This window comes from Cavia porcellus, unplaced genomic scaffold, assembly GCF_034190915.1.
Source record: "Cavia porcellus strain 051 isolate PalLab524CR breed Dunkin Hartley unplaced genomic scaffold, mCavPor4.1 scaffold_7, whole genome shotgun sequence".
Classification (NCBI taxonomy): Eukaryota; Metazoa; Chordata; class Mammalia; order Rodentia; family Caviidae; genus Cavia; species Cavia porcellus.
This window is the reverse complement of record NW_026947490.1, coordinates 69,621,028-69,634,653: the sequence shown is the minus strand read 5'-3', so window position 1 is coordinate 69,634,653 and position 13,626 is coordinate 69,621,028. Positions and strand designations below refer to the sequence as shown.

At 40.4% G+C, this 13,626-nt stretch overlaps 1 protein-coding gene across 2 annotated transcripts in view; it reads left to right on the top strand.

Annotated features, from left to right (window-relative positions):
• The window catches only part of Fam171a1 (family with sequence similarity 171 member A1), a 141,918-nt gene that overhangs the window by 45,567 nt on the left and 82,725 nt on the right, over nucleotides 1-13,626 (top strand). Inside the window, exon 1 of one of the 2 annotated variants that reach the window (XM_063253812.1) lies at nucleotides 6,497-6,640. The exons of the other annotated variant lie outside the window; for it this stretch is intronic. The gene's annotated coding sequence lies outside the window, so the exon portion shown is untranslated. Of the gene's footprint in view, nucleotides 1-6,496; nucleotides 6,641-13,626 lie in introns of those variants that run through there. 2 annotated transcript variants of the gene reach the window in all.

Genomic DNA, 13,626 nt, shown 5'->3' with positions numbered 1-13,626 from the left:
TTAGCCTGACATCCTTGAAATGAGTTTCAATCCTGTAATTAGCTCTGCTTTTTCTAATTCTGTATACATGCCAAGTAAGTTTCCCATTGTAAATTGGCTTCTTGGTTAGCTGTGCTTTAAGAGACTATAATCCTCAGCTGTAAGGTGCCATCTTAGGTGTATTTTTCTTAAAAATGCAGAGTTTAGTATTTTGTGTTTAATCCATCAGTCTTTGACCATGTCATCATAGTAAGATCACCTTGGAGGCCAGGTATTCATAAGGTTGAAAAGCAGACCCAGACACTTCATAAAATTTGCCAGAATGACCACACTCATGGGGGGAGCCAGTTGGTGGGCAGTTTCCTTACTACATTTGAAAGTCTTGGCATTTTTCATGCTCACTGTTCAAAACATTAATTATAACTCTTAATGGTTTGGGCTATAGTGATTTTGATAGTGCCATCTGGGGGTGGCTGTATCAAATGAACATAATATCCTTCTGAAGAGGACTGGAAGATAATCGGCCATATCTACACTTGCAAACAGCTAAAGTTTAGATAAGTGCAATAGAAAAAAAACCAAGAGGCTATCTCCTTTAAATCTATGGACTATTTTGTCTAATGTGAATAGAGCATAATGAAAGATAATTACAATGAAATCATCTTTTTAAATATACTTCAGATAAATAAGACTAGTTTGAATGTTGGAAAGCATTCTGGAAAAGAAACCTGGTGGTGAACCAGCTAGCAGTCCCTTGATGGCTGACTCTCCTTCAGTTGTATTCACCTATTGAGCAGCTACAAAGAAAGCAAAACATTGTCTATTTAGATCTATTACAGAAAGCTGTTTTTTCCCCAGTGGCATTTTTCTGCAGCCTTCTAATCTCTGCAAAGGTTTTCAAAGATAAAATAACCCATGTTTGTATCAGGCCTAAGGTTACCACCAGAGCATTATGAAACACAGTTAGTATTCATGTGTAAGGAATTAGAAGCATTAGAATTTATTTCCTGCAGAGTTTTGCACCATGGTACATAATCATATATAGCTGGCTTGTCTCATAGTCATGCTTGACTACTTGAGTCAGACTACCAAATAGTCAAAAACAAAATAAACCCACATAAGTGTGACAGTGAATGCCAAGGTCAATGCAAACTCTGCCCATATGACATTCTCATTAAACTCAAGTACAGTTTCTTGTTCAATTTGACTTAGTCAAGTTTAAAGTTGTCAGAGTTACTTTCTTTCATACTTTTCAATATATCATTCTATATTATTGGTATAACTATTTAGGTAGTACTAGAAGAATGTGTGATCAAAAATGACTGTTCTTTAATTCAAAAGGTTTAAGGATGGCAAAGAATTTTACTAAAAAAGATGTACCATACATTCCTTGGGTTCTTGAATTAAGGGACTGTTTCTTGTTAGTTTCTCATCTCACACCACTTTTGCAAAGTTCTCTCCGTATGTGTCCAGACTCCTTGGCCCTGAATCACTTCATAACGAAGAAGGGAGTCAATATCCCTTTTCCTTCTTCTGCTGGTGTGAGCAAGGACAGAACAGAGAGGCAGAAATCCTGTGCAGAGTCAGGTGGATATCACATCCAGCAGTCTTTGTTGAAAGGGGCATACATATTGTGCTTACACCCATGTCTCTGCTGTCCTTTGGAGTCTAGGTTTGTCCCTAAGGAGATGTTACTTGTGTATCAGTGTTTTAGTTATTCTCTGATCTCCTTCATGTCCTCCTTCTGGGAATGCCACTCTCATGACTGATTCTTCTGGAATTTCCAATTTGCTCTGCTCAGAAGTCTTTTTCATTTTGTTTTGTTTGGTTTGGTTTGGTTTAGTTTGGTTTGGTACCAGGGATTGAACTCATGACCTCGCACTTGCCAGGCAGGCACTTATACTGCTCAACTAAACCCCCAGCCCTTCAGAAGTCTTTATAAGCCTCTTGGAACCATAGGCAACTTCTGAGATTTTTCTTTTGTGGCTCTGTTTAGGGAACAATGACAAGAGAAAAAGTCGGTACATGTTCAGTACAGACACACAAATATTTTTAAAAATATTTTTAATCCACAATTGAGAGGCAATGTATTTATCACTTACATGTCTATAGCTATATAAAATTTTAGTTCCATCAAACTTCATTTGCAGACATCAGTATAAATAAGTAGTTTTATGCCTCACTTTAGGAACTGCATAAAGATAGATGGAGCCCTTTCTGTGGTAATCTTCCCTACCCTTCTTGAGCCCCCCAAACCACCTCACCGACACCTGTCTCTCTGCCCCTCATCTGGCTCCCTTGAGTGAGAAATGTCTATTTCTTCCCAACACACCTGGAGCCACCTAGGGACTTTTCTTCTGTTTCTCCAGAAGAAATTTGTTTAGACATGTCTTCCTAGACACAATATCTGGTGGACTGGAGCAGTTAGCAGCTTAAGTGTTGTCAAATATTTAGTCCATATGTCATCCTGGCCTGCTTCTGGGCCCTAGAGATGCAGAACATCTTTCCTTTCATTGGGCCAGAAAATATTTGAGTCTATGGGAAACGCGTCCCCAAAATATAATTGCTTGTCACAGCATGTTACATTTGGGACTCAGATGGTGGGCTTTGGCAGATTGCCTCAGATGAGTTATTTTAATCTGTACCTCACCTGGAATGAATGCTAGATTCACATTTTGCCACAAGCATGCCAGCAGTAAGTATCATCAAACATTTGCATTTTTTCCAGTCCAGTGAGAGATTGGTATCTCACAGGTAGCCTTTTAAATCAGAAATAGTGTGTTCTGTGATTCTGCCTTTTCTCTTGCTGAAAGTTGAAAAGAAAGTGATTAAGTAGAGATGTCCATCCAACCAGGCACTAGCCCATCATCTGGAAGGCTGATCCTAAGAAAACCACACATGCCTGTGCACCCAGAAAGATGCTATCCTATAGATCTGCGACCAGCAGACGTCCTTCCCACAGATACTGGCTGAGTGTTGCAGGATGACACTGAGCACAGATACATGAAAGCAAGGAAGGGAACCAAATGCCGCCCTTCCCAGGCTGATGTCTGCACATTTCAGAGCAGCCTGGCGTCTACAGAGAGAACTCAGCTTTCTCAGTAAACCCAAGAAACGTGTGTGTCTACCAGCTTGGATAGACATTTATGCACAAGTGTGCTCACTGAAAAGCTGCAAATAATCCCCAAGTCCAAACTGAGGAAGAGGCACTTGGGAGGCTGAAGCAGAAGTATTTCCATGAATTGGGGACCAACCTGGGCTATATGGTGAGTTCATGGCCAGCCTAGACTATACAGTGAGACCCTGTCTCAAAAGAAAACAAAAGATATATAAATGAACAAATAAATCTAGTAAAAATAAGCTAATTTGTTAGATTTAACTGCTTCTGGTAAATTGAATAAGTGGAATTTATTTTTCTTTTTAATACTATATCTGTATTGATTTTCTACTTTACATAGATGGTCAGAAGGATAAAGGTAAACTGTTACCCCTCCATGCCCTTCTTGTTTCCTCTGTAAAGGACATGGGAGCTCGCTAAGGCCTGAGCTGGGATGAGGGGACACCAGGTAAGTCTCAGACAGGTGTGGAGATGGCTGGTGGTATGATGGCAGTTGTGGCAGTTTTGAATACTTAGTCTGTAGTAAATGTAAGTAGAACATTTCCTGAAACCACTGGGTAAGTCAGTATTCCATAGGTATGGGTTGTGCTGGGCAGCTCTGTATTACTGTAACTAGTAGCTAAGGTAACATAAAAAGTAAAGATTTATGAGGGGGTCACAATTCCAGAGGTTTTAGGCAATGATTCATTGGTTCCATTGCTTTGGGGTGATAGTGGCGGAGCAGAACTGCTCCTTGTAATCAGGAATAGTAAGAGACAGAAGAGGCCCAGGTTCCACAGTCACCTTCAAGGGAAGCCTTCAGTGCCTGCCAGATCACCACTAGACCCTGGCCTCAGGACTCCCACCACCCCCCAGCAGTGCCAGGCCAGAGACCAAATCTAGTACAGATGCCTTTGAGAGATACTTAAGATCCAGACTAAACCACAGGTCTATTAGCATAGTGGGATAATGTGGCATTTAAAGGTGATTTCTACAGGATGCTTTTGTACCAGAATCCTCTACAGTAGAAGAAAAACCAATATAGTAGTTACATATAACAGTGTTATAGCTTACACAGAAGACTAGCAGTGTGCCACGTACAAATCTAAATGTTCTGCACATATCTGACCATCTGATTCATACATAAACATATTTGTTTTATTTTTTGTAGGACTGGGGATTGAAACAAGGGCCTTTGCACTAAGCCACATCCCTAACCCCCACTGATTTTATTTTGAGGCACAGTCTTGCTAAGTTGCTAAATTGCTTGTACTTGTGATCCTCCTGTCTCAACCTCCCAGAGTGCTGATGTTTGCCCCTATGCCTGACCCTAAAGTAAAATGTTTTGAAAGTTATTGCTGACCCCACTTTGAGAATGTAGAAACAGAGATCAGATAACTTGATCCAGTCTCATGGCTAGTAAATGGCAGAGTGGCGTGACTCCCAAGTGGAAATCATTCTACCTTTTTGTTGAGGTAGAGCTAGTGCATGGATCAGAATGGGCCGGAGGATTTGGAGGCGCAGGACATGGTGAGAAAGTTCTTTGGCTTTGTTCACTGTGGTGATGGCTACATGGATCTGTATATTTTTCCAAATTCATTGCACTGAATTCTTAAGAGGGACTTTATTAGAGCTAATTATTTCTATCAATAAAATTGGTTAAAAATAATAAAAGGCCTGAAGGTGACCTAATTTTCCAGGCTGAGGTCTGAGAATTTGCCATCCTGATATAAGGACAGGCAAGGCCAATCTGGAGCTCACTTACTCATCTCTGAAGAACAGGAAGGAGACAAGGACCAAGTCAAGTAGGGCCATTCTTTCTAGGAGCTGCAGCCAGACCACAGTCGTGGGAGCTGCTGGCACACAGAGTGCTCCTAGGTCATCTACCTGGGCTCTCTAAGGAGAGGAGCATTGTGCTGGCTGTACCCTGACCTTTCCCACAAGTGCATGGGAATGTGGTTTATTTAGGGGGCCTTCTTCTCAGCCTTTGTAGTTGGGATAAGATTCCTTCATCTGCCCCAGAGATAAAGAAGGGTTCCAGGGCCCTTGAACTCTTTCTCCAGAAATAACTTGTTACCCACAGGGATTTTACCACTGTGTTAAACTGATGCTCTTGATCAGATCGAGCCAGGAATTATCTTTCTAATACAGCATGATTCATACCCCAGACAAATTACCATTTTCCTTCTCCTTAGTACCAGCCTTAAAAAGGTATGCAAATAAGCAAACCCACAAAATCCAACAGGGTTTTGAAGGCCATGGTCAGGAGGATAGATCGAGCTCTAGGAAGGCCCTACTGAGAAGGTCTGTTAATCGTTTTTTGTTGTGGGCTCCAATACTGACCCCACAACTTAAAGGAGAACAGGTTAATTCTGGTTCACAGTTTCTGTGCATGTTCAGTTGGCTCCAGGCAGCAACAGGATGGGACAGGGGCAAGGTGGAGGGAAAGGTGTGCAACCTCTAGCAGCCAAAAAAGCAGAGAAAGAGAAGGAGGAGCCCAGGACAAGAACATATCCTCCACGCTATGCCCCCAGTGGCCCCTCCAGGCCCCACCTCTACACCTCAGCAGCAGTGACCCTATGATCCAGTCACCTTCCAAACAGGGAAGTTTTGGAGGACATTTTGTATCTAAGCCATAACTGGAGGTGTCCATTATATTGAGGCCTGAAGAAGACACTGAAGCTAGCTAGGAAGAGGTACAGACAGAGCTGTGGTGGTCGTGAAGTGAGAACACTAACTTGAATTGGGTGGGTAGAGCTCAGTGTAGAAGCCCTTGCTCCTGAGCAGGACTGGTTCTATCCCTGTATCTGCCCCCGCACTGTCACCACCACATGTGGCCATAAAGATTCAAGTGTAAATGAACTAAAATTAACAAGTCTTGTTCACAAGAAGCACACATTAGGTGCTCAGAACATGCACATAGCTGGTGGCTGCCATACTACACAATGCATACAGAAAATATCTATCGTGGGAGAGTTTTGTTAACTGAATAAAGGAGTTCAGTAGTGTACCAAACAGATATCTTTTCCTTTTTTTAATGTCAAGATTGACAGTAATGGTGGTGATACGTATGCAGGCCTATTTGTATAAGACTCTGTGGCTTGTAAGGTTGTACACGGCCCCCTGCTTCAAAACCCTTTCCCAGCTATGTAGGTAGCAGAGTGGTCCTATCATACCAGGCCTGACTACATTCCTTCGCAGCACAGGTTTGGGGCATGGCAGTGGCCTTTCTGGGTTGGGTCAAAGAAGTCCCATAGCAACAGGAAATAGCTGCCACAGAGATAGAGAGGACTTCAGGAAAGATAACAGGAGGCAAGGCCAGGTTTTGCATTTGTACGTCACTCTGTCGCCCGAGGAAATAGGACAGGACTAATTACTACTTCCACAGTGTAAGCTCAGAATTCTGTTCTATTCTGGCAGGAAGTAAATCACTGTCGATAAGGAACCTGAAGGCTGGCGTTGTTCTGATCGCACATTCCTGCAAGTTCCGGTGCAGTGGCCACAGCACACTTTATCTCATTAAGCATGACAGTGGGACCAATGAGTAGAGCTGTCCCCAGGAAGGTCTGTGTTTTACTTCACCCTTATAATGTTTATGTAGGCACCATGATTTCCCTTCAGATATGGATACACTTTATTATAAAAGGCTTAGAAATCTGCAAAAATACAGAAATTAAACTCTACAAATCTCCTGCATTTAAAAAGTGATCAGCTGTGGAAATCTGTGTAGAGATTCCTCAGAAAACTAGGATTAGAGATCTTATTCTACCCAGCGATTCCCCTTCCGGATATTTTCCTAGAAGAATTAAAAACATCATACCACAGTGATATATGTGCACCTATGTTTATAGCAGCACAGTTTATAATAGCTAAATCTTGGGAAAAACCCAAATGCCAGTCAACTGAAGAATGGATAAAAACATGGTATTTTACTGGAGTACTACTCAGCTATAAAGGAGGATGAACTCAAGGCTTTTATAAGTAAATGGATGCAACCAGAAACCATATTCATAAGTGAAATAAATCAGACTCATGTGTAAACATCGTATTGTCTCCCTTATATAAAAAACTAAAAGATTGGGTGAGGCCCAAAAGGTACCATAGATATTGTGCAGGGGAATGAAACTTCAAAAAAAACAAAAAAAAAAAAAAAAAAAAAAAAAAACCTAGGATGGGGAAAAAGGGAAAAGAAAGGGGGAGAATATATATATATATGTAAAATATCTAAAGTAATTGTAATATTAGGTCCATTAGTTCAAGGAAAAAACTATGATTGCTAATGTTTGATCTGTTTCACATGCCTGTTTTGTAATATGAGCAACTATTTTGATGATAATATATAATATAGTGACTATTATTAAATTCGTATCATTTTGTTTCAAAATCTTATATCATTTCTACTATTTTGTTCTGTTTTTGTTTTTCTTTTAATCTCTTTAAAAAATTAGAAAGAAAAAGTGGTCAGTTCCTTTATCAGAAGAAAGTAGACCTTTAAAGTATACCTTCCCAATTTAGAGTCAGTCTGTACTTTTCATCTTCAAATGCTTGTCTTGTTTCTAGGAGAGGGATAACCATTAATGTTGGACTGTTTAAGGCCAGAATTAGGACAATGAGGGAGAGAAGTTATAGAAGGGAAAATATAGGTCAGGAAAAAGGAAGCGTTTTCTAATATCTGAAGTTGTCCAGTTACAGAATCAGCCTGCTGCCAGGCAGGGACACAAGTAGCAAGCGCCAGAAGCACTTCAGCCACCAGTGCTGGAATCCTCCATGCTGAGGTTTCCAATTTCCTTCCTGCAGTAGCTGGGCCCTGGGACAGAGGAACAAGTTTCTGCCTCAGAGCAGCATGGCAGAGAGTGGACTGGGGAGGAATTCCAAGTGGGCTTCCAGGGAAGAGGAGGAAGTGCTTTTACCCTAGAACTCCTACAGCTGGTTCTTGGCCCAGCTCTTTGTTCCTGGCATGCAGGGAGAGGCATGGCTCAGGCTGCAGTGGAAATCAGAAATCTGTTTGCTTTATCAAGAACATCTTGCTCAGATGTAAAAAGTGAAAAGTGCCAAACTCAGCCCAATAGTTGATATACACTCTGATGCCAAATTTAAAAATTTTTAAAAAGGAAGAGTCCAGTGTACAGGCAGGAGCTCCTGTGAGCTGTAGCCTGCCTGGGCTGAAGGATGAGCGACACACAAGGGTCTCTGAAAAAGCAGAGTTCCAAGCTGTGTCTTCTCCCCCAGCCTCATCCACTGGCCTCCAAGCAGGCTGTCACCTGCAGAGCACTTATCTTAAAGAAAGGGCACAAAACTTCCTCATTTAGCAGCAGACTTGTTCCGGAGTCCAGCAATAAGGTGCCATGAGTGCATTGGCATGGGGTGATGTGTCAGCACAAACCCACTCCCTTTCTAACCTTCTGTGTTTGGCAGCAGGGGCATATTTTCTCTCCTGTTCATTCATGTCAACTTTTATAGGCATGGAGCTTTTTATCTTTTTTGACATCTTTCTGAGCTGATCAGATTTGAAAGCTGGTACCACCATCAGCTATGGTGTAACAGAGAGTGTACTAGATTTAGATGACTCTGTGCCCTGGGAAGGTTGCTTAACTTCTCTTGAATCGATTTCCTTATCTGGAAAAATTGAGCTTAATCTCACATACCTCATATATGTAGATGTAAGCAAAGCTCACATATGGGAAAATGCCCCTGAGTTTGCTAGGAACATCGGTTCTTTCCTTGGTTAGGTTGAGGTGTTACTCCATATTCACTGAGGCAGAGAAAGATGGTTGGTAGAAACTCACTATCCTCTGTATGGAAGAGGCTTTCTGTAGTGGTTGTTTTTTCTCCCATAGCCCCATTTGCCCCTATTCTTCCAGGGAAGAGACATGGAGCCTCCTCCCCTCGCACTCAAAGGGCAGCCACCTCTCCTTGTACTCCCTGCAGTTGAGCTGGGACAGTTTACTGGGATGCAGTGAGAGAGAAAGAAACCAGCACCTAGATTTATTTCAGTCTATGCCAAAGTAACTAGTATTTAGGGAGAGTCCCAGGAGGTGCAGAGTGAATCCATATTTACTATTCATTTTTAATGGAAGAGAAAAGCAAAAGCATTTGGGAAGGGCCATTCCCTACTTCTGCAACAAGTAGTCAAAAATTATTAAAAGGGAATATAGGTTTACCCCCTTCCAGCTTCTCTCTCCACTCCAATTCACTGAAATGTTAAATGGAAATGGAAATTTTATAAAGATATACTTGTGCTAGCAGAAAGTGTGTATATATATCCATGTGTATGTAGTTTATTTCATGCTTATAAAAGTACAGAAGCCTACTATGCTCAGTATCTTTAAAGAGAAATACTTAGTCTGGGTATAAAGTAAGTGGCATGTGTTTTAAAAACAAGGCAGTAACTACAAGGGTATAGTTTGGGGGGACTGAGGAGCAGTGTAAGGGCAGGCCCACTATCCTGTAACTGTTGAGTGGGGACAAGGCTTAGCCTGAGGTGTGCCTGCAGTCCTTCTTTCCCAGGTGCCCTGCTGGCCACTCTCTGTACCTCCCTTAGGACTAGCTCTCCCTGCTTGGGCTCCCATCCCACCACAGAGTTGCCTTTCACATCATGGCAGGTGACTGGGAAGGAGCATCAGCTGCAGGCTCCATGTTTAACACCTCACAGATTTCTGTACTAGGAGCATTTCTGTTTTAAATCCCCACTACCAGGGAACAGCACTTGGTACAGGGTTGTGGAACAGGTCTGAGGGAAAGTGACTTGCTAGGCAGCCTGCTGCTCTGCAGAACCCTAGGCCCACAGCCACAATCTCTGGATGTCTGCTTGGGCCTATGGTGGGTCACAAACCAGGCTGGTGTGGAGCTTGGCTCAGCCATGTTCAACCTTTTTAGGTCATTTTATCCTCTTCCCATAAACCAAGAACATTATCTGCTCTGCCTACACCAGATAAGAGAACTTGTGTGATAATTATTTGGAACCTATAATATCCTAGACTTAGATATGCTGCTATTTTTTAAAATCAATTTTGTTTTTCTTTTACCCGTCAATTTCCTCCCTTCCCAAAGACTTTTCTCCAGTCTTTCTCCAGGCTTTTCTGACATTCTTGCAGATAAAGGAGCAGAAACTGGAAACCAGTCTTTTACATATTTGGTCTTTTGAGATGAGAGAGAAAGGTCAACTGCCAAGTGTCATTGGCCACTTATACCAATTTTCTTTTGCTGTCTGGCTAGTTTGTCCTATGTACCAGAGACCTGTGAAAGTTAATGATGAAAGGTTTAAAACAAACATACTTTTTGGTTTTTTTTTTTTTTTTTTTTTTTTTTTTTTTGCTTCATTGAAGATTTGCCTGAGCATTGCAAAAATAATTTAATGATCACTGGAAGTTTCCTCATTATGACATTAGCAGCATTTCACCTGTATTTTTAATAAATTGGTATTCACATTTGTGAATTAGAGGTTATTAGATTCTTCACTTCCAAATAGTTTGTTTCTTTGTGATCTTACACTCATACTATCAAGTATCTCATTTTAAACTTGGAAAGTCCTAATCAAAACTATGAATATTGTGATTTGCTGATGACATTTAAATTGTGAATATAAGCAAAAGTTCAGCTTATTTACATTACCCTATGTACTAGAAAATAAGTTAAACTTGGTCTGTGTTCTCTCCTCATTTGTATTTCATTCCTGGTAAAGTTATGTATGACCACTAATTCATTGCTCATACATTACAAAATAAAGAGAATGAGCAAGAAAACTAAATATTCAACGTATTAAGTAGGACCAGGTTTACAATGAGAAATGAGCTGTTTGTGTTTAGGTTATATTTATTTTTCAAACTGAAAAGCTAGCAATTACTTATGGAAATACTAATCAAAATAGACTTTGTCAAGATAACATATGTGAGCAGTCTAACACCTTTAAAAAAACTTCTGTTTTTAAGAACTAAGTGTTAGCAGATGTCTGTCCATTCACAAGACTTTCTCTTGAGAACCTCCTGCTAGCATTAACTAATTTTCATAATGATTAACTTTTTGGCATTAGCATTCATGGCTCTCATCAGTAAATCTCAAGGACTCTCTATGAGGAACCGCTCAGACTGCTTCAAAGCTCAGGGATATCTAAGGACACCTGAATATGTGACCCTGCTTGTCTATCACAGGCATACAGTAGGATAGAGTTATACAACCATGACTTAACACAGGTGAAGATGCATGCGCTGGTTACAGCACTATGTAAGAATGTAAATACGAGATAACAACCTGTATAAGAATTGTACAAATAAGACACAAGCACCCCTCTTGCTCTTGCACTGTGGCTCTTTGCTCTGCTGCATGCTGGCTGCTGTTGCTGATGTCTTCAACACATGCATTCTTTAACCTTGGGACCTCAACTGTGAAAATCTCCCTTGGATCCCCACTGAGCAAGCTGACATGCCATATACTTAAAAGTAGAATGTAATACATTGTATAGGTGCAATCCGCATGACCATCACTGATTTTTGAAAGATTGATGTGTGAATATAGACAGTTTGAGAATGACAAAATGTGTGATTTTTCAAATAATTAAAAGTCTTCATTTCCCCACATCGGCTGTATGATCCTAAATAAATACTAAATACTTGTTAGTTGGTTGATTTAAAAAGGGAACATCACAGTACTGACAGAATATACACATTTTTGTGGTAGTAAATATTGTAGTTTGGGGTCTCCCTTAAGTCCTTTCCTATCTTAACATGAATTTTTCATTTTTATAAATTTTAAGGAGAAAAAAAAGAAAAATTCAAAATAAGATGTAGGAGAGTAGCAATGATTAATACATTGCATATTGTCATCTTAGGTACTCAGAGTACAAGATATAGGTATTTAATTGTCAAAAAATATTAGCACAAACCTTGCTTTTCAGTGAATTAAGAGAAAGTAGTATAACTATCTTAACTATCCTATATAAACCTCTTTCTCTCCCTGTCTCTCTCTCACTATATATATATATATATATATATAAATAATATATAAATATATATATATATATTTATACATATTTTATATATGTATATATATGCTTTTCCCTTCCTTTTCTCCTTTCCCCATCCCAGTTTCTCTTTCTTTTTGAAGAATTTTTTGCTATTTAATTCTATGTATAGCTCATTAGCTCAGCTAATTAGATCCCTTATTTGTTAGACCCGGGTCATGGATTCATCCCCACACAGCTGTGTATACAGCATCCAGTGACATTCTGCAAGCAAGTGGAAAGTTGTAGGGTTTGCTGGTACACAGTTTCCTAAAAAAACAAGTCAAAGAATTTGCCCTCTCAAAGATGGCCTGGGAGTGCAGTCCTTGTGCTTCTGGATCAGCACGTGGAAGCAGGAAATGATGTCAGCACAAGAAGCGTTTTGGCAGCACACCAGTCTTAAGTTAACTTCCACATCCACAGAGTGTGATCAACTTAAACCCTAGAGAGAATCCCAAGCTCACTGCAGTGTTATTGAGCGTTTTGAAAGGGCTTAAGGCATGTTAGAAAGCCTTGCTCCAGGAAGCTGCCTCTGGCAAGAGCACTATCCAGGATAGACGTCTGCCAAATTTAGTTCCAGCAGGAAGGTGAATGTGACCTAATACAGCGGAAGAAAAGGAATCTGGAAGGAACCCTGGTTCTCCCTATGCAGATTGTTGTATTTAAGATGCAGTTTTCTCCTCTGCCCTCCTTTCTATTTTGGACTCTTCACTCTGAATCTGATAGTCCTGATAGTCAACCTGCAAAGAATGTCTAGTCCTAAAAATGTGAAATTAATTACTCCTAATTGACTGATATTGATGAAAGGGTAATTTAAAGATTTTCTTCTGCATGTGTTTAATATTTTGATGTGACTTTAAAAAAAAACCCAAAACACCATCCATATCATAGTCTCAGTGAAACATGTGCATTTAAGTTCATAATTTAAAATCTTTCTAATCAAGTTATTCTAAACTAGAAGCCACCCCTGGCAGGAAATGTACAGTTGAGTTGCACACTGAAATAATGGTCTGTGTGATAAATTGATCATTTTGGGTATGAATTTTGCTTGGTTTGGGTTATGTCATATGAATGTCTATGCTATCAGACCCTTCCTTGTTGATAACTTAGTAGCTCTTTTACTAAGACCCTTGGCTGAGTCCTCTCCTCCCTGTGTTGAGAGGGGACAGAGAGCTGACTTTATCCTCCTCCTGTTTCTGCCTTCACCTCCACATACAGGCATCTGTGCCCCGCGAGTCTCATCGATGATCTTAGCCAGGACTTCAGCATTTGTTTCCTCACCACCCTTTCCTGCTCAAAAATCTTCATGTATTGGCTGCTGTTCAAAATGTAGAGCTTTCCGTTTACTACCCTGATAACTTTGGTCATTGTGTAGACATTAAAGTCTGGAATGTGCTTTGGAGTTCATCAGGTCTGATGCTGACACCTCTACTGTGCCTCCCTGACTAGATGATTTTCTCCTTTCACTACTTAAATATTTTCTGCTATATAAAATGTATTGTTTATTTTTAAAACCCACAATTTTTGAAAGTTCTTCCTTATAACACATACAAAT